This window comes from Miniopterus natalensis, chromosome 1 (assembly GCF_054644295.1).
Source record: "Miniopterus natalensis isolate mMinNat1 chromosome 1, mMinNat1.hap1, whole genome shotgun sequence".
In the NCBI taxonomy this organism is placed as follows: Eukaryota; Metazoa; Chordata; class Mammalia; order Chiroptera; family Miniopteridae; genus Miniopterus; species Miniopterus natalensis.
In genome coordinates, this window is record NC_142081.1 from 54,377,612 (window position 1) to 54,401,874 (window position 24,263).

The 24,263-nt window shown below is 39.7% G+C and overlaps 1 pseudogene; it reads right to left on the reverse strand.

Moving 5' to 3' along the window:
• Window positions 1-817: 817 nt before the first annotated feature.
• Window positions 818-24,263, reverse strand: part of LOC107536095 (T-complex protein 1 subunit zeta pseudogene) — a 28,407-nt pseudogene continuing 4,961 nt past the window's right edge.

A 24,263-nucleotide genomic window follows, 5' to 3' on the forward strand; every position in this document is an offset into this window, starting at 1 on the left:
GAGGGACAAAATAGCTTCTAGGTGAGAAGCACTAAGAGTAGTAGAGAGAGCATACACACCCAACTTCAAACAACTTGTTAAGATAGCCTCAAAAAGCAGTGAACAGGCTCAGCTGTTCACCCAGCTGTGTGGACCACCTGTGGCCAATTACTCTGATAAGATTATTAAGTTTCAGGCTTGGGCATGCAGCTTCAGCTATAGGCAACTATATGTGCTCTGTGGGTTGGCTTCCCTGGTGGGATTGGGTTACATACATTCCACTTTGCTTTGCTCTTCAACTGCTTGAGGGCAGCTCAGTTACTTGCTAACTAATAGTGATGACAGTTTGAACCTCGCCATATGACCCCAAGGTGGTTGAATGAGTTAAATAGAAATAACGATAATAACTTTTGCCCAAATTATTATTGTCGTTGTTGCTGGTGTTATTGTTATTATTTTTTTAAGTTCCAAAATTTGAGGAATCACATGAAATTTTATTCTGTGGTATTTTGTTTTCCAAGGGATGTTTAATAAGGTAGATAAATGCTTTTCTAACATGTTTTTTTTTTTTTAATCACAAAAGCTAAAGCATAACATCCTGTGCATTGGGTAAAAACTGCCTGCTTTATGTGTATACACTGAGTGCAATGAAAAAAATACTGTAATTATAATTTCAGACATTGGAATTTTAATAGGTGCCAGCGTTCTCTCCTTTCTTCATATGGAAAAAGAAAATTCCTTTGAAAATCATTTGAAGCTTGGACAAAAATTCCACAGATATACTTAGGACCACTCTGTAGCATCTTCATGATTCAGATAATACAAGGGAAGCTTCAATTCAACCTTTTAGAGAAGGCATTCCAGCTCTCATGATCTCATCGAGCAGGAGAATGTCAGTGGCGATCACAGTGCAGGAGTGGAGAAGCTCATTCTTTACACAATAGTTGTCCCACGTGCCTACTGTTGCTGCCACCATTGGCTCACCTGCGTTCTGGTCCACAACCAGAAGTTGACCTGATTCCAAATGTTCTGCTTGAACTTTAACCAGTGTTTCCTGAAGATCAAAACCAGACTTCTGAGCAAGAACCTTGGGAACAGTGAGCACATGGGCATCAGCGAATGCTTGAACTCCAAGTTGGGCCCTGCCCTTTACACTGGGCTTATATGTAATTAGGTTTTTGCCATTGCCACTTGCAATGCACCAGCACTTGGAACTACACGGCCATCATCAATAGCACTTCTAACAGTTCTCAAGCCATCTCTTATTGCATCTTTGATTTGGGTGAATGTGTGCTTATTTGGTTTTTTGATCAATAATGGGACAGCTAGAATTGTTACATTTCTCAATAAAAGCGAGCTTCTCTTCTCCCAAGGTATACTCATAGACAAGTCCTGCCTATCCAAAACAATCAGGATGTAGGTCATCAAAAGAATTTAGAGCCACACCACCCCACAAGCAAGAGTCCGCCTTTCCATGTTTCTCCTTTTGCGAGAGCATCTAAGGAAAATGGGTCAGTTCCCTTTTGATTAGAACAATAAATCCTTCGTCTGAGTCACCACAGACTTTCTTTTTCAGTTCTATTATTTTTTTAACTCTATCTTCAGTGAATTTCCCTTCAGGTTTTACTAGTTTCTCTCTTCAGCAATCTTGTAAAAAAAAGCCAGAATTCACTTCAGTTTTTTCATACTCTAATGACATATTTCATGTGATGATTATAAGCATCTTTTACTCTCTTTTTTCATATCAGAATGCCATGCCCCATGGTCCAAAACAAGACCTCTGATTAAGCTTGTATCAGTTTCAGATTTACATTTCATCTTCATGATCTCAACCACGAAGAGGTCAATAGGTTCATCTTGTGTTTTAATGGTCAAAATGGAGTCAATCGTAGCCTCTTTTAAGACATCAGCAAATTCAGCATGAACTTTAGTATGCAGAGATGTTCTGGCCACATCTATGAGTATTTCTCTGTCCATCTCTTTGCTTACTTTGTCTTGTTCCAAAAACTAAAAGGCCCTTTTCTTTAAAGCTTCAAATACTTCTGTTACTGTTCTGGGATGAAGACCTTCAGAAATGTAGAGATCTATCTGTTTCAGTAGCTCTCCAATGGTTAGGACAGTGGAGGTGGTACCATCACCAGTTATGTCATCCTGGGCTATTGTTACCTTAGCTAATGAGGAGGCTGCTGGGTGTTGGTTTTGCATTTTATAAAGGAGCACATTGCCATCTTTAGTAAGCTTGATGTCTCCAGCACCAGAAACAAGCATCTTCATGGTGCCCCTAGGTCCCAAGTTGGTCCTCAGCTCGTCCTATAGCACCCGGGCTATGCTGATGTTGACTGCCAACCTGCGTGGGTTCAGGCCACCTTGGCTTTGGGGTTCAGGGTCTTCACAGCCACTATAGCTGAGCCAGCAGAAGAGGAAGAGACCAGCACACCACGAAGGATGCTTAAAGCTGGCTCAGTGACATAAAATTTTATTAACTTCTCCTTAAATAACTATAGATTTGCCTTTTCACTGGTTGTTACATGTCCTGATGGCCTCTTAAATGGAATGTACACAGGCTCAACTTTCTCATCATTCATCTCCTAAACAGCATTTTTAAAACCTTTCTAATTTCTATGAGTTCTTTCTGTTACCTAGCCTTGTAACAGCACACATATGAGCTTCCTAATTCAGTTATCTTCCTTCAAGTCTTTCAACATACAATTATCAGATTATCTTTTCTAACTCAAAGATTGGATTAGAAACTATTCAAAAACATAAAATGTCTCCATTAACTATCGAGTTCAAATTTTGTAGCTCAGCATTTCTAGTTTTTCCAATATTTACCTTCATCCTATATTTTTTCCTTTCTTCTTTCTTCATTTCTTCCTTCCTTTTTTCCACCTACTTCTCCAATGTTATCTCCTAACCAATCATTTCCCAAAATATGATCTATGGTTTACCTGAAGAAGAATCAACAAAGACACTTTTTAAAATGTATATATGTTTTTATTGATTTCAGAGAGAGAGAAAGGAAGAGGGAAAAAGAGAGAGAAACATCGATTGGCTGCCTCCTGTACACTCCCCAGCTGGGCATTGAACCCGCCACCTGGGCATGTGCCCTGACTGGGAATTGAACCGACGACTTTTCGGTGCATGGGATGATGCTTAACCAACTGAGCCACACAGGGCTGGGTCACAGATACTTTTTAATGCAGATTTCTAGACCTAGCCCCAGAATTTCTAAGAATAGGACCTGAATATCCAAACAAACAAACAAACAAAAAAAACAAAAAAAACCCTGAAATACCATTTTCTTTTAAGACTCAAACTAACTTCTCCCTTTAAAACATTTATTGCTTTTCTTCGGGTACTTATCACATTCTAACTTGGAGGAGTAAAAAGAGGAGGAAATGAAGGCAGAGAATGACCACAATTTTTGTGCCAGGAACCGTTCTAGTCACTTTACATTGATTATTTCATTATATCTTTGCAATGTCATTATTTACTTTACCTATGTAGAAACTGAGACTTAGGAAGTTTTCTTTATTTGCCCATAATTGCACTTAGCAAGTAGGGAAGTTTCTCACTCCAAAGTCACTTCTCACTCCACAAAGTCAATACTGAGCTGTGAACTTGCTCAGACTCCATTCGGATGTCTCTTTGTGTATTATATACTTGTCTTACATCTGTGTTTGAGAAAACTCTTTGTGTCCAAATCCCTGATAAAATGGCTCAGTGGAAAAAACAGTAGACTTAAAGTCAAACCAATCTCTGCTTGAATTCTGGCCTTGGCATTTCTTGGCACCTTCTAGCTGGCCCTAGGGTATGGCCATCTGCCTCTGGTTTAGGGCATGGCCGGGTGATAGAAGGGATGGAGATGAGAAGTGCAAAGGGCAAGCACCTGCTTTCTTTTAAGGAAGATACCTGGAAGATTTGTCCTACCCTCCTGCTTACATCGCATAACCTAGTCCTATAACCAAGCTTGCTTCAGGGGAAGTTGGAGCTTATTTCTTTATCTACGTGGCCTTGAGCCCAACTAAAAATCAGAGAAAAATAGATTTGGAGAGTTTGCTATGCCAGCCAATCATAATGGACATTTCTTTTCCCTGCATTTCCATTTCTCCAGTTACAACACCCTGGTCTTCCTCTGGGCACCATCCATTTCTACCTCACAATCCATGACCTTTCCGTGAATCTAATTCCAGACTCCAGTGGAGAACAAATGCGCCAAGTCTAGCCAGTCAGAGATGAGCATGTGGTTCGAGTCAGGCCAAACACACCAAATTAGAGTGAACCCTGAGACTTTGCTGGAGGAACTGGCACAGAGAAGTGCCCTCCCTGCCTCAGTCTTGAAGCTGTGATGGGGTGTCCTGGAGGTCTGCAGAGTCTAAAGCCATCTCAGAGGGAAGCAGGACTGAGAAGCAGAGAGAGAGGAAGATGACCTTGGTGATATCACCTGAGCTCTGGATCAAGCCCTGTTGAAGGATGAGATCTACCAGTGGACGTTTTATTTACATCTAATAAACTTCTCATTTTGCTTGAGCTCTCTAGCATAGGGCCTTTTGTTCCTCATAGTGTGCTAAATAAGCAGAGATTCAATAAATAGTCACTTATAAGATATTCATCTTTGAATTTCCCACACCAGCACACTTCTTTGTACAGAATGGGTGCTTTAGAATTAATGATTAAGAGAGTAAAAGAAGAAATGAATAAATAAGTGACTGACACTTAGGGCAACCTCACGATGTTACAAGAATTTTATTAGTTTCTTTTATTCCAAATACCTTCTTTGACCATATTTACTTTTAGAAGTCACAATTATAAAAAAAATTAGGCCAGATGGCATGGGATGTTTTTCAGAGCTTTTCGCAAGACCTTGAAAGGAAACCAAGAAAGGAAGATCTCCCTAGTTCCAGTCAGGCTTTGCCCATATGTGAAAGTAGAATCATTCCCAATTAGTTTCCAACTAAATTTTTATTTTCACTAATCATCTGTCGCCTGTCTTCCTGGTGATGGAATGCTGTGAGGGCACCATTTCAGGGTCACCAGATGGTGTCCTCATGGACAGTCCCTGCTCAGGTCCCCTGTAGGGGGGCAGGGCAAATATTCTGCAACAGGCCCTTCAGTGCAGCGAAATGTGGAATTAATTCAAGCATTCGTTACACCCATTTTGCTTCCAAAGCAGGTTTGAGTAGGCTTTCAATAAAAGGCACACGTACAATAGATTTGTTAGAACCAGGATAAAATAACAAGTGCCATGCAATGAAGGGTGATTATATATATTAATTACAAACATTTTTATTAATAGCTACATTTATGAGGGCTTACCATGAGCATGGCTAAGTGCACTGTTCTAGGCACTTAACTTCTTATCAATTCACTTAATTCTCACAACAGCTCTAGGATGGTAGCTCCTATAATTATTTGCATTTTATGATAAAGAAACTGAGTACAGAGGTTGAGTGACCAGCTTATGGTCATATATCAGTAATAGATATGTGCAGCATGGCTGAGCCAGGATTTGAACCCAGTCGAATTCAGGACATGAATCAGGCAGAGATAAGGAGTGTCATTTTAGAGTCCATCAGCCGGAATTTAAATCCTTTCTCTTCCACTTACTAGCTAATGACCTGGCAAGTCACTTAACTTCTTTAATTAAGCTTCAGGCCATTCATCTGTAAAATGGGGATAATGATACTTACCTGTTGGATTTGAGGTGAGGACACAGTGTGTAAAGATGTGGGGTACAGTGAGGGGCACAAAGTAAATGAGACATGTGTGACCCTTTGTTATCTCCCTTAAATAATACTCTCATAGTGTTCTAATAATCTAAAATTAAGTAAATGTTAAATTCATGAATTTTTTTTCTCCTTTCCAATGTCATTGGCAAAGGACACCATCCATCTCTCACCATTTCATTCTGGTGACATTGCTAAGGATGTACCTCCTATGGGAATGACAAAACTATAAAATTAAGAGGAACATTCCAGGGTTCAAATCGGACAAAAGAGAGGCATTGTTCAGATATGAAATAATAACATGGAACAGATGGACTGCCTGTTTACCTTCCTGAGTATGTAAATCCTCAAAAAAGCTCATCACATACAGCCCAGCTCCCCTGCACTGTGTCCTTTTGAAATGAGCTCTTCTTTTTGTTAAGTAAATAAATAATGAATTCCCTATCTACCTGTCCTCAGAGCCATAAGAAAGAAAGAGTGACACTGTCATTCAGGGCTGCTGACACAAAGAAAAGATGGGCACCAAAGCCAAGGAGCCAGTGATTATGTGGTGGAATGGCCCTGTTACAGAGATCACTACAGGTTGTCACCACTGGCCTGAAAACTCAGCTATGTTGTTGGGCGATGGAAAGATCCAATGATATATAACATGCCTCTGCTTAATTACTTGAAAAGCCTTAAATTCTAGCACTTTGCGTGAGTGTGTTTAAATTAAAGAAAAAAAACTCATTGGGGGGAATACATCATATACCTTCCAGATTAAATTCTGTTTCTGCAAACCTCAGCTGAGAGCTGTCCGTTTTAGGCCATTACGATCATTGCTGAAAGGTCAAAAGGTCAAGCATGAGCCCATGGGCTCAGGATACAGCACGCCTTTCCCCTTTCTCGCTGGGAACTGGATCTTAATTAGACTTCACAGGCCCCCAAGCTCGAATTACTTGTTAATCTAATAGAGTGCTTTCTTTTAGGGAATAAAAAAGCAAAAATAATTTACAGAGAAACCCCTGACTTGATGCTCCCACCAAAGGGAGGAGGCAGAGTCGCCCGGAGCCTCCTTGAGGCTCAAGGGAACCTGCTCAGTTCGGGGTGTTAAATGGATGTTTCGCCTCTGCTATTTCCTCTCCTGCTTCCCTCTCCTCCACTTTCTTCTGTCATACTTTCCTTCGTTTCTTCTTCATCTTCTATCCCTCCCTGTCTTTCTGGCTTCTCTTCTTTCTCCTTCCTTTCTTTCTTTAAGAGAGAGGAAGGGAGAGAGAGAGACGTTGGTGTAAGAGAGACACTGATGTGAGAGGGAGACCTCAGTCAGCTGCCTCCCCTATGTGCCTGCCCGGGCACGGAACCGCAGCCTGGCATGTGCCATGACTGGGAATCGGACCCGCCACCTTTTGGAGCACCGGGCCATGATGCTCCAACCATCTGAGCCACATCAGCCAGGACCTCTTTCCTTCCTTTTTATATTCCATTTTTAATCTCTCCTTTCCCTTACTTTGGAAATTTTCTCTAATTTGTATGAAGCATCTAGGGAAAGCAATTAAGAGGTTGGGGGGAAACCCAAGTGCTAAGGTCTGAATGTCTGTATCGCCGCCTAATTAAGATGCCCAAAGTGATTGTATTAGAGGTGGGGCCTTTGGGAGGTTATGAGAGTGGAGCTCTCATGAATAGGATTAGTGTTCTTACAGAAGAGGCTCCAGAGAGCTAGCTTGGCCCCCCTTCACCGTGTGAGGATACAACAAATGAGATGCCTGTGACCCAGAAGGGGACCCTCACTCAACCGTACTGCACCCTGATCTTGGACTTCTAGCCGTCAGAACAGTGAGAAATAGATTTATGTTGTTAATAAGCTACCCAGTCTATGATAGTTTGTTAAAGCAGCCCAAATAGACTAAGACACCAAAAACCAACTTGAGGTCCAGGTCAGGCTAACCATTTACCAAGTTTATATTAAATATAGCCCTCACTCAAGCTGATTCCATTAGTGAGACACGCTATGGCATGTCCCTCAAGGTCAGCATTCATGGTGACAAAATTAAACACAATGAGGTATGATTTTATTATATCCGGTGACACACATGAATGACTAGGAAAAAACCCAAAGAGCAATTTTTTCTTTAAAAGCTTTCCAGTTCTTGGAATTAATACAAATTTATTACAGCTGATGGGTTGGACTCCTAGGTTTTCCAGTGCCTTTAATTCAAAACATCTAAAGTGAAGCGCATTTGTTAGCAGAGGTAGATTTGACTATGCGCCAAAGGCAGACAAATCATGTCAATACTGTGTTTTAATAAAAGGCCTAAATGCAACTTGTTCTATGCCATGTGGTCTCAATTCACAAGAAAAAAAGTTGTGGAAAGAACACAGTAACTTCACAAGCTGGATTTACTCTAAAAATCTACCCAGTTCTCCTGGATTTCACGGGCCGCTGCTGCAGAACTGACAGGGTCCTGTTGGTAAGACGTAGAACCCGGGACTGCCTGTAGCTGAGTGACGTGTCTTTACCTCCAGCATAGAAAGCTACTGCAAAGGCCTGCTTAGCCACTGCAAGGGTTTGCAGAGGTACATTGGGAGAGAGCCATTTTAAAAGGGTTGGGCAATCTTCCGAGACTGCACTGCCTTGCCAGAATGCTACTCCATTTCATCTTAAAAATAATATTTTGATCCCAGCCCATACCATGTTTCTGGCTAAATGTTACACTTAACAAGCTTTATGCAAATTACCATACACAGTCACATACTGTTTGCAGCTGATTCCATTTTTAGCAATGTCAAACGGAAGAAGGAATCTCAGAACAGTGAGGGGATTTGATATGCCTGATACTGCTCTCAGAAGGTCAACTCCGCACAAGCCTTCCCCACAGGCCAGCATTCCTGAGAGCTCTTCAAACAGCTCCCTCCTGCATGAAAACCCTCCAGGGTCTGCCAAATTTCCCCTCCCAGTGCCTGAGCCCCTCTGGCAGGTCTAAAAGCAAATCTAGATGGTTCAGCAATTTGGCTGGCTTTGTTCCCCATGGTCCCCCCTCCATCTGTGATGGAAGCCTGCTAATTTGTCAGTTTCAGCAGTGAAGCTAGAGAGGGGGAAAGAAAGGTGACAACTGTGGCTGCAGTGTGTGTGTGTGTGTGTGTGTGCGCCTGTATAAATGTGTGTATTCCCAGTCACAGGTTTTTTGGAATTATTTTGGTATAAAGTCACAGGGTAAGGTGAACTCCAGGCTTAGGGGAGAAATCGTGCCTAATCATCAGTAGTCCTAGCTTATATTGGAAACCGTTTATATGCTAACTGGAAGCTTCACTCTCTTCTTTCTTTCTTTGTGTTTTTACTATGAAATGTTACATACATACAAAAGAGTGAATTTGTATGTCAACTGTAACTAAAAAATAAAAAAATGTATTATTTAAAAAGTAAAGAAGTGAATATAATAAAAATAACATAAATATGTGAATGAACATATTACATACACATTTTTGTGTGTCTATATATGTAGGTGTAACTATATAGCAAAAAGAAAAATAAGTGAACACCCATGTACGGAGCACGCAGCTTAAGAGATAAAAGATAGAAAACAGAAGAAAATTCTTCGTACTTCTGACACCCCCCCAGTTCCGTTCTCCTCCCTTCTTTCTAATGTTTGTAACTTCCATTTTGTTGTGCTTTGCTATACATGGAGTATCCCTGAACAAGCACTGTTACATTTCTGTTTTTAGAAATTACAGAAATACAATAGTTAATGTGGTTGTCTGCAACTTGCTGCTTCCACTCCGCGTGCTTTTGAGGTTCATCACGCTACTCTGTGTTGTATGTATTATGAACGCAGCTGAGTGTAGTATGAATGAGTGAATGTAGCTCATTTTCCCCGTGGAGCGTTTGATGCTGACTGCATCCCAGTTCGTTGCCCATTCTGCCGCTTCACAGACAGCGAGCCCTTTCTGCCTGCCCCTGCTAACGCTAGCAGCGCTTCCGTGAACACTCTCCTGCCTGTGCCCTGGTGTCCACACGCACAATCTCTCAAGGGCACAAAATATGTGTGACAGAGCAGGGTCACGGCTTAGGCCTACCATCAGTTTTACTGCCTAACACCAAATTGCTTTCCAAAGTGGTCATACACACGTACATTTCCACCAGCAAAAAAGGAAAGATCGGGCTGTCCTACATCCTTGCCAGACGAGAATGTTTGCCAGTCTGATGTGTGTGAAATAGAACATTGTTAGGATTTTACTTTGTGCTGCTCTGAATACCAACAAGCCTGAACACCTTTCATGTTCATTGGCCATTCATACTTCTGTTTTGGAATTCATATCTTTGGGTTGTTTTCCTTTGGGATTTTTATGTTTTACTTGTTAGTGCATATCATTTAACCCCCCCCCCCCACTATATTCTAACACTTTGTTGTTTTTACATGCGATAAATGTCTTTTTACCTTCCTTTTGAAGCCCTTTGATAATAGCACTTTTTTATTTTAGTGCAGTAAAAGTTACCAATATTTTTTGGTTATAATTATCTTTTTTATCTTGTTTAAGGAATTGTGCCTGACATCAAGATTATAAAGATACTCTATTTTGTATCCTAAAAGTTTGAAAGTTTTGTTTTCACACTTAAGTCTTTAGTACATCTGGGTTTTGTACATGGCATGGGAAGGAATTTTATTTATCAAATGGATAATCAAGTGCCTAATCACATTACTATTCATTGCATACATGTTCCCCTCTCCCCCTTTTGTCATATACCAGGTTTCCATATATGTGGGGTTCCCTCTTATATTCCTCTCTGGGTTCTAGATTATATTCCATGAGTGTGTTTGCTACATGTGCCAGGACCATGTTCCTGACTGTTAAAGCTGTGCAGTAAGTCATGATTTTTGTAGTCTCCTGGCCTTATATTTGCCCCGGGGAGTACGGTCACCATTCTTAACTTTTTTGCTTCTACATAAATTTTAGAATCAACTTGTCAAGTTTCACTAAGAACCCTACAGAAATTAATATTAGAATTTTATTGAACCTATAAATCAATTTGGAGAGAATGAGTATATTCACAATATTGAATATTGGATCCTTGAACACGCTTCCTTCAGTCCTTTGTTCCTCCTTCCCTCTCTCCATTCCCCCCCTTCCCCCCATAGGCAAGCATGCTGATTTGTTTGATGTCAATCTTTTCATTTATATGAGTTTTGGTAACATTTGCTTTTGTATGTATTTTAATTTCTGTATATCATTTCTTACTTTTTTCCTGAGTCTCAGTCCTGTTTTTCAGATACACGTAAAGCGCTTATATGCATATCTAGGCAGTTCTTGCTACCTGTTGCTTAGAACTCCATCCTGTGAAGCTGCCTTATTTTACCTACTCACTCCCCCAGTTCTGAGTACCCAGATTACCATCAATTCACTCCAGCCCATTATATGCACACAAATAATGGTCCCATGAATAGCCTCATACAGGCTTGTGTAGGTGAGTTTCTTTGGGGCAATACCCTCAGAGACAGGGACGCTGTGTCACGGAGCATGCCCACGATGGGCATGGCCCTGTTCTGACAGATTGCTCCCCAGCTGCCTGCAGTGCATAGCTGCTAATCTTTACCTTCCCCGTTGCATCATCTAACTTTCCAATCTTATAGTTATAACAGGTTATTTTCCTTGTAACTAATGACTTTGAGACTCTTGACGTGCTTACTTGCTTTTTTGGGTTTCCTTTTCTGTCATTTAGTTGTTCATAGAGAATGACCATTTTCCCATTAGGGTTACTTTTTTCTTACATATTCTCAATATTAATCCCCTGTCTGTTTAAGTGCAAGTATCTTCTTTTATATCATATGTCTATCAATTTTGTTCAGTGTCCCTTGCTGAACTTAAGTTTTTTATTTTAAATTTTTATCTATTAATTTATTCATTTATTTTCCAGTATTATTGAGATACAATTGACAAGTAACATTGGGTTAGTTTAAGGTGTAAAACATAATGATTTGATATATGAATATATTGCAAAAAATCATAAGTTTAGTTAACACCCATCACCTCACACAATTGCAATTTTTTTCTTATGATGAAAACTTTTAAGAGCTACTCTCTTAGCAACTTTAAAATATATGCTGTACTGTTGTTAACTTTAGTCACCATTAATTACACTCCCAGAACTTAGTTATCTTATAACTAGAAGTTTGTACCTTTTTGCCGCCTTCTCCCATTACCCCATCCTTGCCTCTGGCAACCACCAATCTGTTCTGTTTTCTTAGAGTCCACATATAAATGAGATCATACAGTACAGTTGGCCCTTGAATGACACAGGTTTAAATTGTGCGGGTCCACTTACGTGCAGATTTTTTTCAGTAAATTCAGTCAGCCCCCCATATCCACAGAATTCACATCTGTGGATTCATCCCACTGTTGATCCAAAAAATATTTTCAGTTTGAGGTTGAAAATTTGCTGTGTGGAGGGCCGAGTGTATGCATTGTTCTATGCCATTTTATATAAGAGACTTGAGCATCCACACATTTTGATATTTGTAGGGTGTCCCCAAACCACTCCCCAGCAGATACCAAGGGCCTACTGTTAAGTTTTGGGGGAGTCAAAAGTTATATGTGGATTTTCAACTGCTGGAAAGAGGCTGGTCAGTGCCCTTAACTCCCGAGTTGTTCAAGGGTCAGCTATATTTGTCTTTCTCTGTCTGATTTATTTTACTTAGTATAATATCATCTCTGTAGAATTTATTTAGATGCTCTTAATGTTATTTAATAAAGTTTTCTAATTTTCTCTATGAATTCATACACATACTCTCTAAGATGTATTCTTTGTGCTGTGTGATTTTTAATGTTATTTTAAATTCTATATTTCAAAATACTTACTGTTGGTTTGTTTCTGGTGGAATAAAATGTGACTCAGTTTTGCTTGTTGATCTCATTCCAGCCTTTTTGATAATCACAGTTATTACAGTTATTAAGTCTTTGTCTGTAGATCCATTTTGGTTTCTTATGTAGATACATTTTGCTTTTCTGTGCTTTGCTATCTTCTTGCAATGAACCTAATTGTGTGTCCCCTGCCCTAACTCCCAATGTGATGTAATTTGGAGACCTGGCCCTTGGGAGGTGATTTGGTTTAGATGAGGCCATGAGGCTGGGGTCCTCATGATGGGATTAGTACTCTTATAAGAAGTAGAGACCAGAGAGCTTGTTCTGCCTCTCCCACCACGGGAGCACACAGCAAGAGAAGATGGCCGTTTGCAAGGCAGGAAGCGAGCCCTCAGCAGGAGCATTAGCCAGCGCCTTGATCTTGGACTGTGAGAAATAAATGTCTGTTGTTTAAGCCACCCAGTTTATGGTATTTTGTTATAGTGGCTCAAGCAGACTAATACACTTCCGTTCCATATATTTATATATTTTATTTTGCCTCACTGTTGCTGCTAAGATCTCTAGGACAGTGTTGAATAAAAGTAGTAACAGAACGTATCCTCACTTTATTCCTAATTTAAATGGAATGCTTCTATTTTCACTACAGTGGTCCCTCGGTTTTCGAATGTAATCCGTTCCGGGAGACCGTTCGAGTTCTGAAATGTTCGAAAACCGAGGGATCCACAGCTGACAGCGAGGCCTCAGGATCCTGCCCTCAGCGGAAGCCGCGAGGCATAAACCAAAATGTTCGTCAACGGAGACGTTTGAAAACCGAGGGACCACTGTATTACCATGATTTTTGGTAGACACACTTTATGAAGTTAAGGGAGATTCCTTCAATTCTTACTTTACTGAGATTGTTGAATTTTATCAACTGCCCTATCTGCATCTATTAAGATGACTATGAGGTTTCTTCTTTAAGTACATTTGTTAAATTATATCCATATATCCATAGATTTATAATGTTCCAACCTTTTATTGCTTGAATAAACATTTTAGACATATTCTTTTGTATTGTGTTCTTTTGTCTTAATGGGCTTGGTTTTTAATTTTTTATTTCAGTAAAATTATTGAATCTATGTTTATTAGTGAGCTTAACCTGAAATTCTATTTTCTCTTATTGTTATTGCTGATTCTGATATCAAAGTTATAATCATCTCACACAATGCGTTCGGGGAGTATTCTTTCATTCTCTAGGTTGACTCGGGGTATCATCTACTCTCTGAAACTTGTTAGAAGTCATTTATAAAATTATCTGAACCTGTTGTAAGAAGAAACTACTGATTTAATTTATTTAACGGTTATAGGAATATTGTAACTTTCTGTTTCTTCCTAAGCTTGGTAATTTACAATATTTCTCTAGAAATGTATCCATTTTGTCTAGTTTTTCAAATTTATTGACATTAAGTATTAACAATATTCTCTTATTAAATTTTAATCTGTATTTGCGGTTATATCCCTCTTTATTTTCCAGCATTTCTTGTATTTCTTCCTGTTTTTTCCTTGATCGATTTCCCCGTAAGTTTGGTTGTATTATTAATCTTTGTCCAAGAACAGTCATTTGGATTTGTTGATTCTCTGTGTTATATCTTTATTTTTTATTTCATCTATCATTTTCACTATGTTATTAGAGATTTTATGATGACTTAAAAAATACCTAACAGTTACTGAGAGATTGGCATTAGCCAGATACCAGACCGAAACGCTACGTAAATATACTTTAGCTTATTTTGTCTTCATGAAAACTTTAGGAGGATGATACTGTCACTGCATCTATTTTACAAATTAGGAAACTCTGTGAAAGTCATAGAGCCGCTAAATCACAAAATTGGAATTCAAATCCAAGCCATGCATACGGTGCTATTCTTCTATTTTCTTTGAAATATAATTAGGAGAATAAAGACATTATTTAACCCCAGGGAATAAATTCGTAATGTTGGAATCTCAGGTATGGTATGAAGCCATGAGAAATTATTTTTGAATTTGGAGTTGAAAGCTATAGACTGCCCAAGGCTGCTGTCTTCTGAATTATGCTAAAGATGGCAGAATGAGAGAGCCTAGTTATTATCTAAGTCCTATCCGGTCTTTTTATTTCCAGATATGTCTGAGCCAAAAAAGAATTGTTGAACATATAATAAAGTGCCTCCTGCAAATTATCAAATTGTCTTGTAATGAATGATAATATTATTTTGAGTGTCAGTTTTGAAATAGCTTGTCTAAAATCAGTTTTCAGAGCACTTTCCAATGCTGCATCTAATTCTCACACTTCTTACCACTTCAGCAGCCTATAAGTAGATAGGACCATTACTATTCCTACCCTACAGATGCAAATGTGAGAAGTTATATAACTTGCTCAAGGTTATGTACACAGTGAGAGGCAGAATGATTCTCTAATGCAGATATCCTGGTTCCTAGCTTGTTCGTTGCTTTTTTAACTTATACATTTATATATATATTTAAGATCCTCTATATGTAAGATACAGTGTTGAGCACTGTAGAGTAATAGAAAATTGTTTAAGTCATAGATATAAGGCGTCCACACAAAAAAATTATGATAAAATGTTATAGGAGAGAGGTTCAAGTAAAGGGTTATTAAATTCAGAGGAGGGAGAATATTTATTTTTGAGTGGAAGGAAGAGAAGGATTCTGATCTTTTTCTACTAAGCTCCAAATCGATCTTAAGAATTTATTAACATCAAATATTATGTTTTGCAATATAATATTATATTACATGTAATAGAGTAAACAGACCAGAATATCAAAGAAAAGTCTCAGGGGGAAATGAGCAAAGTGAGTGGCTCAGTACATTCTAATACTACTCTCACTTGGATTTCAGGACCTTTTCTGTATTTCTATAGGCCCATGGTAAGACCAACACCCTTACTATCAGACACTCCCTATTATAACCAAGAAAAAGACTATACCTGAAATTGATGACCTACCTTCCCCTACGAAACCATCAGGACTAATGCTATTATCTCATATACCTCAATCTCTTCCAGAAGTTCAGGAAGCCAGGTCATCAAAGAACACAAAACTATCTCCACATATTCAGGTCTGCATCCCACATCCTCTAAATCCTTCTACTCTGCTCTCCGTCACTTATGTTCTCTCTTTGACATAATCTTCCACATCCCTAGTCTCTCCTCTGAACATTCACCCCTTTATCTTCTAATCTAAAGCCTGATTCTCTCCTTTATCTTATGATTTATCTAAATAGGTCAAGGAAAGTGGATTCCAGCTACTTCTCTTGCAGCCCCCTCGAGTGGGACCTGCTTTGTTCTCACACAGTGTCCATACTGTGGACCCAAGAGATAATGATTGGTGCCCTCCTGAAGTGCCATTTTGTTTCCAGATCTTTTCAATCTTCTTTCAAAACCCTTAAATATTTTCAAGCATGTACCATTAGGACAAACCTACTTTCTACCCTTTCTTCTCACCCATTCTCTGATCTTTCAGTCACACAACTCATTAAAGCTTTTAGCATTTGGCTCGCTCTCTCTTTCCGTCACTAGTCCTGTCATCATTCTTGGTGACTTCCACCATCATGTAGGTGGTCTACTCAACCACTTGTTCTCCCAGAATCTTAACTTCTTTACTTGAAATGATGTCTTCAATCAATCCTCTTCAGTCACATACTCTCGTAGTTCAACTCTAGACCTCATCATTATCTTGAACACCTCCAAATCCTGATTTAGAGAATTCTGTTGACAATCACGCCTAGCTTTTCAACATAATTACCCCGGTACTCTAATCACAACATTTCTTTGCCCCATTGGGAACTTCATTCAGCCCATTTCCCTTGCTTCTTTTTCCTTTATCTCATTTATATCTTCTTGAGCTAGACAAAGTTCCGTGCTCTGTCCATCCCTTGCATACAACCTAAACATCCTTTCCCCTTTTTCTCTCTAAGAGTCACCTGGCAAAACCACAACCCTGGTTAAATGAAGCTCTCTGCCTCCCCGTTTCCTGCTTCTGAGCAGAGCGTGGCCAGGGGAGAACACTCCATCACCGCGCCGCATGGAATTGCTCTAAATGTACAACCAGGACGCTTAGGCGGATCCTCAGCGCGCCTCAGCCAGTTTTCTCCATCTCCCTACTCAATTTCCTTTCCTTCTCTTGGAGGTTATTTCACACCTCTTGTCTCTTCAAACCTGTTCTCCCTTTCTCGCTCATAACTGATGATCTCACTTGTTATTTCTCTGAGAAATGAGAACAATCAGAAGAGGAAAATGCATCTTCCAACAACAAATCTGTCCTTTTAATTGTATCTGTGCCTCTATCTTTTGCCTTCTCTCCTGGTAAACGAAATACACTTTCCTAGTTCCTATCAAATGCCTGTGTACTGGGTCTCATCTCCTATAACCTGCCCAGGAGCTCCGGGCTTCCCCTTCTCTCCTGAACCATCAGCGTCAGCCACCACCTGCCATCGTGTTTCATCTTAGAGCCTATGACCTCACACTCTCCCAGTTCTCTCTGCCTTCAGACCCTCATCTCTTACCAGACGCATAATCTTTTGGGAGAGCATTTTGGCAACATATATATTTTTTGACCCCCCAATTTTTTACTCTAAAATTATACTTATAAAAATATATCTTAATGAACAAAGCCAAAGAAAAATAATAAGCAAAGATGCCCATCTCAACCTTAATTTTAATTTGAAGCAAATCTAAGCATTCACTTATGGAAGGGTATAAACTGTGTGTGTGTGTGTGTGTGTGTGTGTGTGTGTGTATCCAACAAACATGATTACGTATGTAGCTATTGACATGGGGAAATGTTTATTATTTTAAGAAAGGCAAGGCAAAAATCCCAGCTTACAAGATAGTAGGTATATTATGATCCAATTTTTTTTGTTTATGAAATAATACATGGTAAGTACCACATGCACATAAGTCAGTTCGCATAGAGATAGGGTCTCAGAACATGCTGTCCTTCCTTTCTTTCTTCTCTGTTAGACTCGGGCTGGTGGAAGAAGGGGGAGTAGGGTGTTGGGTGAGACTCTCTAAGGTTGGAAATAAGAACATAGGTCAGAAAGGAGAAATTGATTGGATTGATTATATAACTTACCTATGTTCATAGAGATAGAAGTTTCATATATATGTATATAAAGCTGGGAAACATTTTTGGTAAATATGACATGATTATATAAATATATAATTAAAATTGATAAAAAAATTATTAAGCCAAAAGTAAATAAATCTATGAATAGCCAGGGTTTTTTTAGAAGAAATATAACTGGCAAAAAATTGTGAAAGAATATTTAAGCTCACTAGAAATCAAATGTCAGGTAAAATTTTAATAATGTAATCTCATTAAATTTATAAATTAGTAGAGTGTATGTGTAACTATGTACATAATGTATATGCATATGTGTGTGTTTAAATATAAACATGTATATATATATATATGTGTGTGTGTGTGTGTGTGTGTGTGTGTGTGTAGAAACATACACACACTCTGTATACTACTAGGTTACAAAAGTTCCATGAGGGATAAAACTATTTCTGTGTGATTGACGGCTTTATCCTGAGTACCCAGCTCCATGATTATAGTTTGGTGTTTAATAAATATCTGTTGAATGCTCAAATGCCAATGAAGTTGTGGTGAAACTGATCTTCATTTTCAAAGTACATTTTCTACTATTACATCTTGCCAGTTTATAACGCCATTTCAAAATTATTAGTGTTTTATATCCTTTTAAATTTTCCAGTTCCTAAGCATAATCAAATGTGTATATCGACCCAGTCTTTAAAAAAATTAATCATTTGATTTTAGTTTAATTTATTATTTTTTTCTGTTTTTTATTTAGCAATGTAATCTACTTATTACATCATGTTTTAGTGAAACTTATAAGAAAAATAACATGCCAGAGAAAATTGCATTGTAAATGTAAAAAATGTAAATCAAATAAAAATCCCATTGCAGGTCTCTGGTGAAGCCATCTATAACATCGATTACAGGACAAAATATAGCTGAAACAGCCATGGCCTGATTATGCAGACTATAAAATGCGCTTTTAAAAAACTGCAAAAGGTCAAGGTTTTTCTCTTTCTCTTTTTCCAGTCAGGTTGGGTAAATAAGAGGGCATTAGAATGAAAAACTTATTAAGACTATGCTGCTTACTCTGGGACTGAAAACTAGGGAATATTTACAACACACATAACTCCAAAAGTAGGCTAGTCTTTTGTTTTAGCATTGCTATTTGAATGATTTTGCTTGAAAATATGCATAGATTTATTGCAGTTCAGCTGAGAATGGTAAGGTAGGGCAGACTTTAAAGGGCCAGCTACAGAGTGGGCACCTGAGTGTTGTGACCTGAGAAGCCCCACTCTTGTTACAACTCAACAGTGGAAACACACACCTTTGGGTAAATAGGCATCCACCTTTGAAATTCTCTGAGAGAGCAAATCTGGAGAAATACTCCCAAAACGTGGCTTCCTGGGCATTTTTGCCATCATAAATTTTTCACTGACCATCCTCTTTCCCCTTCACAGTAAGAAAGAAAGCTGCTTCTTAATTCTCAGCATCATTCAAGAACACTAGCCTTTCCACATATTGTTTTTGAAAGGCAGACTAGTATAAGAGAAAAAAATTACTAAAATTGGATTTAGGGAAACAGAGTCCAAATCCCAACTCTGTCATATGTCAACTCAGACAAGTCATTAAATTATTCTAAATCTAAATCTTAGATTAATTCATTAAATTATTAAACCTTAGATTACTTATCTATGTAATAAAACTAATAATGTCAGTTCCAGATGCCTCCCGAGGGTATTATAAAATGGTGGTGAGATCAGTTCAAGTGTTATGTACATTTTTTTTCTGTACCTTTCTTCACCCTTACCTATGGGATTTTATTTTATTTATTTATTTATTTTAATCCTCACCTGAGGATATTTTTTCCATTGATTTCTAGGTAGAGTGAAAGGGAGGGAGGAGGGGGGGAGAGAGAGAGAGAGAGAAACATCAACGTGAGAGAGATACATCGATTGGTTGCTTCCCTCACGTGCCTCAATCAGGGATGGGAAACTTGAAACTGAGGTATGTGCCCTTGACCGGGAATCGAACCTTCTACCCTTCCATCCTCAGGCCGACGCTCTAACCACTGGGCCAAACAAGTCAGGTGTATGGGATTTTAGATTTGACCTCAAAGGCAATTTCTCCTCAACAAGCTAGAAATCAGTCATTTACCCTTTAGTTAGAAATAACATAGCCATCTGCTTTCTTCTTAAGAGTGTGTTGAGATCATGGCATGGAAGGATTGAACATTTTAATTCATAGGTGAGAAAGAGAAAAACAATTTTGAAATATAGGGCATTGTCCAAAATAAGACTTAAAGGCCCTCCCTGGTTGATTTTCTCTGTTCCCTTCAGATATCTCTCAACAATGTATTTATGATTCTCTAACTGATGTTCACAGCCCCAGCCCTCCCCTGAGCTATGGATAGCAACTCACCTGGTCATCTTGTAGACACCTACAGCTCAACAGGTCCCCATCTGAGCTCATCAGTTCCACCAAACTCCAGTCTCAGTCCATGGACATACCACTCTAGCCACCACCCAAGCTAGGAATTTCAGAGTTATCTTGCATTTCAATCTCTCTCGACACTCATATTTCATGATCAACCAATCCTGTTAATTCTTTCTGAACTATCTCTCCAAACATCCCTCTTTCCTCTCCTCTTCATTGCCACTCCCCTATTTTAGATTCTCATCATCCATGTCCAGTCTATTGAATTAAACACCTAACCAGATTTCTCCTCCTACTATTCATTCCCCATCCTGCTATCACAATGCTCTTTCTAAAAAATATCATTCCACTTTGCCTTGAAATTCATGGGGGAAGCCAAGCCTGGATTCGGAGATGTCAATCCAGCCCTCTCCTTCTAGATTGCCCATGCAAATCTCACAGCCAGTCTTCTCAGCAGGACACCCTCTACCCGCTTGCTTCTCTGATAGATAACAACAGGAAGCTACACGTGGGGTTCCTGGGGAGACTCCTGGGCCTTTCCCAGGCTGGGCATTTGTCCCAGGATGAAGCACCTGACTGCCAGGTAAAAATAGAAGACTCTCAACTTCTTTTTTTTCTCACTCTATTCACAGATCTCCTCAGGCCTATATCTTTTCATCTTGGCACAGCTTGACAGCTCCTCCATTTGGCACACCAAGCTATGCACAGAGCTCCAAGGAGTTATGCCCTAGTTGCAAAAGCTTGAATGAATTTCTACCCGCTCCCTGTCCCTGGGGCAAGTGTTCTTAACTCCCTTTGATTGATGGAGAAAGCAGGGAGATTATTGAGGGGCCCAATCAGGGACACAGAGGACCAGCTGTAAATTCTCATCTCAATATCCTGGCAGGAAGGCCAGGCTAGAGCTGAAGGTTGGAGGTAGGTGCATTTCTGCTCACAATTCTGAATTTTGCTCCTCTCTCTCTGGGGTGCAGGCCTTTGTGAAAAGAGAGTTAGGCACTCTCAAACAGAAATCACTCAAAGGACAGAGTTTTCTTCTTTTCTTACCATAACCACAAGAATAAAGCCTTGGCTTCATGGTCCCATCAGGAGAAAAAAATTTCCACTTATAGATAAAACTGCCCGAGTGGCCTGGGAAAGGCAGCCGATGCAGCGCTGAGCATCATCACACCCCCAGTTCACTCGAGGCCCCTTCCTGCCTGCTCACACAGTGCGGCTGAAAGCGATAATTTATACGGCTTCTGGGCACCTTCCCAGGGTGTTGCATGAGAAAGCTCATCACTCTGTGATGCTGAGCTTCAGAATTCCCGGAAACTTCACTATCACTTCTCTTTTTTATCACCTATTGTTCAGCGATGCCCCCAAAGCAAAGCAGGCCTCGGAAATATTGGCCCCCAAAGGCTAGTCCTAGAGAAAAGGCAAACCACATGGACACAGCCTGCTCACTGAGATTGATTCAAATTTGATCCATTTTACAAAGAACTGAGCACATGAGGAACCTCTCTCTCTCTCTCTCTCTCTCTCTCTCTCTCTCTCTCTCTCTCTCTCTCGTCTCTCTCTCTCTCCCCCCTCCCTGCCCTCCCCTCTGGGTCAGACAACTGAGTCTTAGCCCTGGCCTTCACTGGAATGACTGCTTTTCTATAGGGTTCCGAGCCCAGCCCTGGACTCCATGCCAAATCCGCGCTCTTAGCAACCACTGGGGCCTTGTTAAACCAGTGTGTGGTTCCTTGGACTACTTCCCAGGACCTTTTGAACACAGTTCCCTCCCGAGGCCCCCTCAATCGCTCAAGTCCCTCTTCAGTACTTTCTCTCCTCTTCTCTCTCTTGGCCACTCTCAGACGCCAGCTGCAGACTTGCCGGCCACCTACCGCAGCTCATTTTCCTGGGTTTATCTCTTCCTTTCCCCTAATCCTCTCTCTTCAGGCATCTCTCCCCCTTGAGGGACTCCCTGCCCCAGTGTATCCGATCGCTCTTTCCTTGCTTATTCCTCTTGCCTCTCAATCACTGATGGCACATTGTATCTATTATCATGTCTAAAGCCTTTAAAGTCAACTGTTTCTATCTACCATGAGAATCAGAGTATATTTTCAACGAATATAAAATTGAAAAAGATAGCAATTTTTATTATAATTTTTTAAGGTCTGTATTCTACTATTTAATGCTTTTCTAAAGTGGCTTAAGAGGGTTTGGGATCAGGGGACTTATTTTGATTAGAAGCCTGGAAATTATAATACAGGAAAGTCTGTTTTCCATTATATACAGAGATAGTTTAATTGATGATTAGTAAGTGTTAAATAGGAACAAACCGTAAATGTTCTTCCAATGCTCATTCATCATAAAAAAATTTGATAGGCCCCATAATGGAAACAGGGGTCTGATTATTTTACATGTATATATGTTTTCCATATGGATTGTTTTACTGCTTTTTTGACTCAAGCTTTCTGTTTCCTGCTTTTGGGCTTGCTTCCCTCATTTCCTTCTTGGCGCATTTGAAGGTGGACAGGCCATTATCAGTGGATTGTGTGGCTTCCAAAACATCGCCTCTGTTTTTTGTGACACGCGATAGGCACGAAGAAGGGAGGGATACTTATAAAATTCCACAAGCTTTCTTTCCAGGTTGACGTATAATGAAGGAAGAGCAAAAGAGAGGCTCCCATACGAAGAGAACTGTGTACCCAGAGCGGCATCTAGGATGTTTCCTTAGAGCTTAATACAGAATATCACCTGCTTTTCCATTGTTTACAGGACAGCTTCCTCTTCAAGTAGACCTTAAAACTGATATTATGAGGATGAGGAAAAATAGATGAAATCAAGCATGATTCAAGGGTGTGTGTCCTGGGGACACTCAGAGGGTAAAATCTTATGATGATTTAAAGAATATGTTTTTTATTTAGAAAACTAACATATGCCTATAGCAGGAAATGTTGAGATGAAAGAGAGAAGGAAGGAAAACGCCATCCAGAATCTGCACTTCCCCCAAAACAGACAGGAACATTGTGCTATTTTCATTTTGGATTTCTGTATTTCCTTCCTATCTTTTTTTGTTAGGATGAATTCTTGCATAGTTGAAACACTGTTTCTAGATGGTATATACAACTTTATTAACTTATTTTTTTTTAAAAAAAAACATATTATTAAACATTTCTTTTCTCTTTTAACAGCTGTATAAAAATTCTTCCATCAAATAACTATTCCTTTATTTATTTAATCACTGAACTCCCTTGAACTTGAACTTATTTCCAATGTGGGAAGATACGCATCTTTGTGCATAAATCTTTATCCAAAATTTCAAATTATTTTCCTTGAGATAGATGCCTAAAGGTGTGTAAACTGCACCAAAGGACTGGAACATTTCTAAGACTCTTGACATATTTTGATGAATTGCTTTCTGAAGGGTAGCACCGATTTATACTCCCATAAGCAGTGTGTGAATATACCTCACCTCACCTTTGCCAAGACTGAATAATTTTCAAAATCTTTGCTAATTGGATAATTAAGAAATGGCCTTCTGTTTTGGTTTCCCTTTGTATTACTTTTTTTTCTCTAGAGAAGTTGAAAGTTTTTTCATCTTTAACAGCTAGTTTGAAAACAATATTTTCTTTTTAAAGAAAACCGTGTACATTGAGAATCTTGTTAGCCTCTCTTATTGTTTTGCAAGTGTTGATAATAGTTTCAACGGATGATAGAAAACTTCCTCCAAATAGAAATGGTACCTATTAAACACGCCCATACTGATAGAAGAGGCATTAGCAGCAGTAAGCAGAAAGCTGACAAAATGCCCTCTTTGGAAAGGAATTAAAAGAATGGGTTTAACCCCTCCACATGGCTTAGATTGGGTTCCCCCAAATCAGCCCCTGAGAGCTCACGTTAATTTGTTAGGAAGTGTTTCCAAGAAAAGACAGCAGGGCAGTAGGAAAGTGGCCCTGGGACAGGAAAGAGGCAAAGCAAGTGTGAGGTATTAAGTCAAGTTGCACGGAAGGAAACTGTGGCTTCGTCCTGCAGGACCCCTCTGCTGTCACAACTCAGAGTGGGCCAGCGGGGAAGCTGAGCCCCTCCCCATCCCTGGCCATTGTTTAGAAAACTCAGGGAGAGATGGTGGGCTTCCCTGGGCCCTCCTGACGCTCGCTCCCCATGCCTGCAGGCAAAGTGGTTTCCGGTAGCCTAAGGGAAGCCCCCTCACAGCGAGGCGCTGATGCGGGCTCCTGGGAGGGCCTGCGG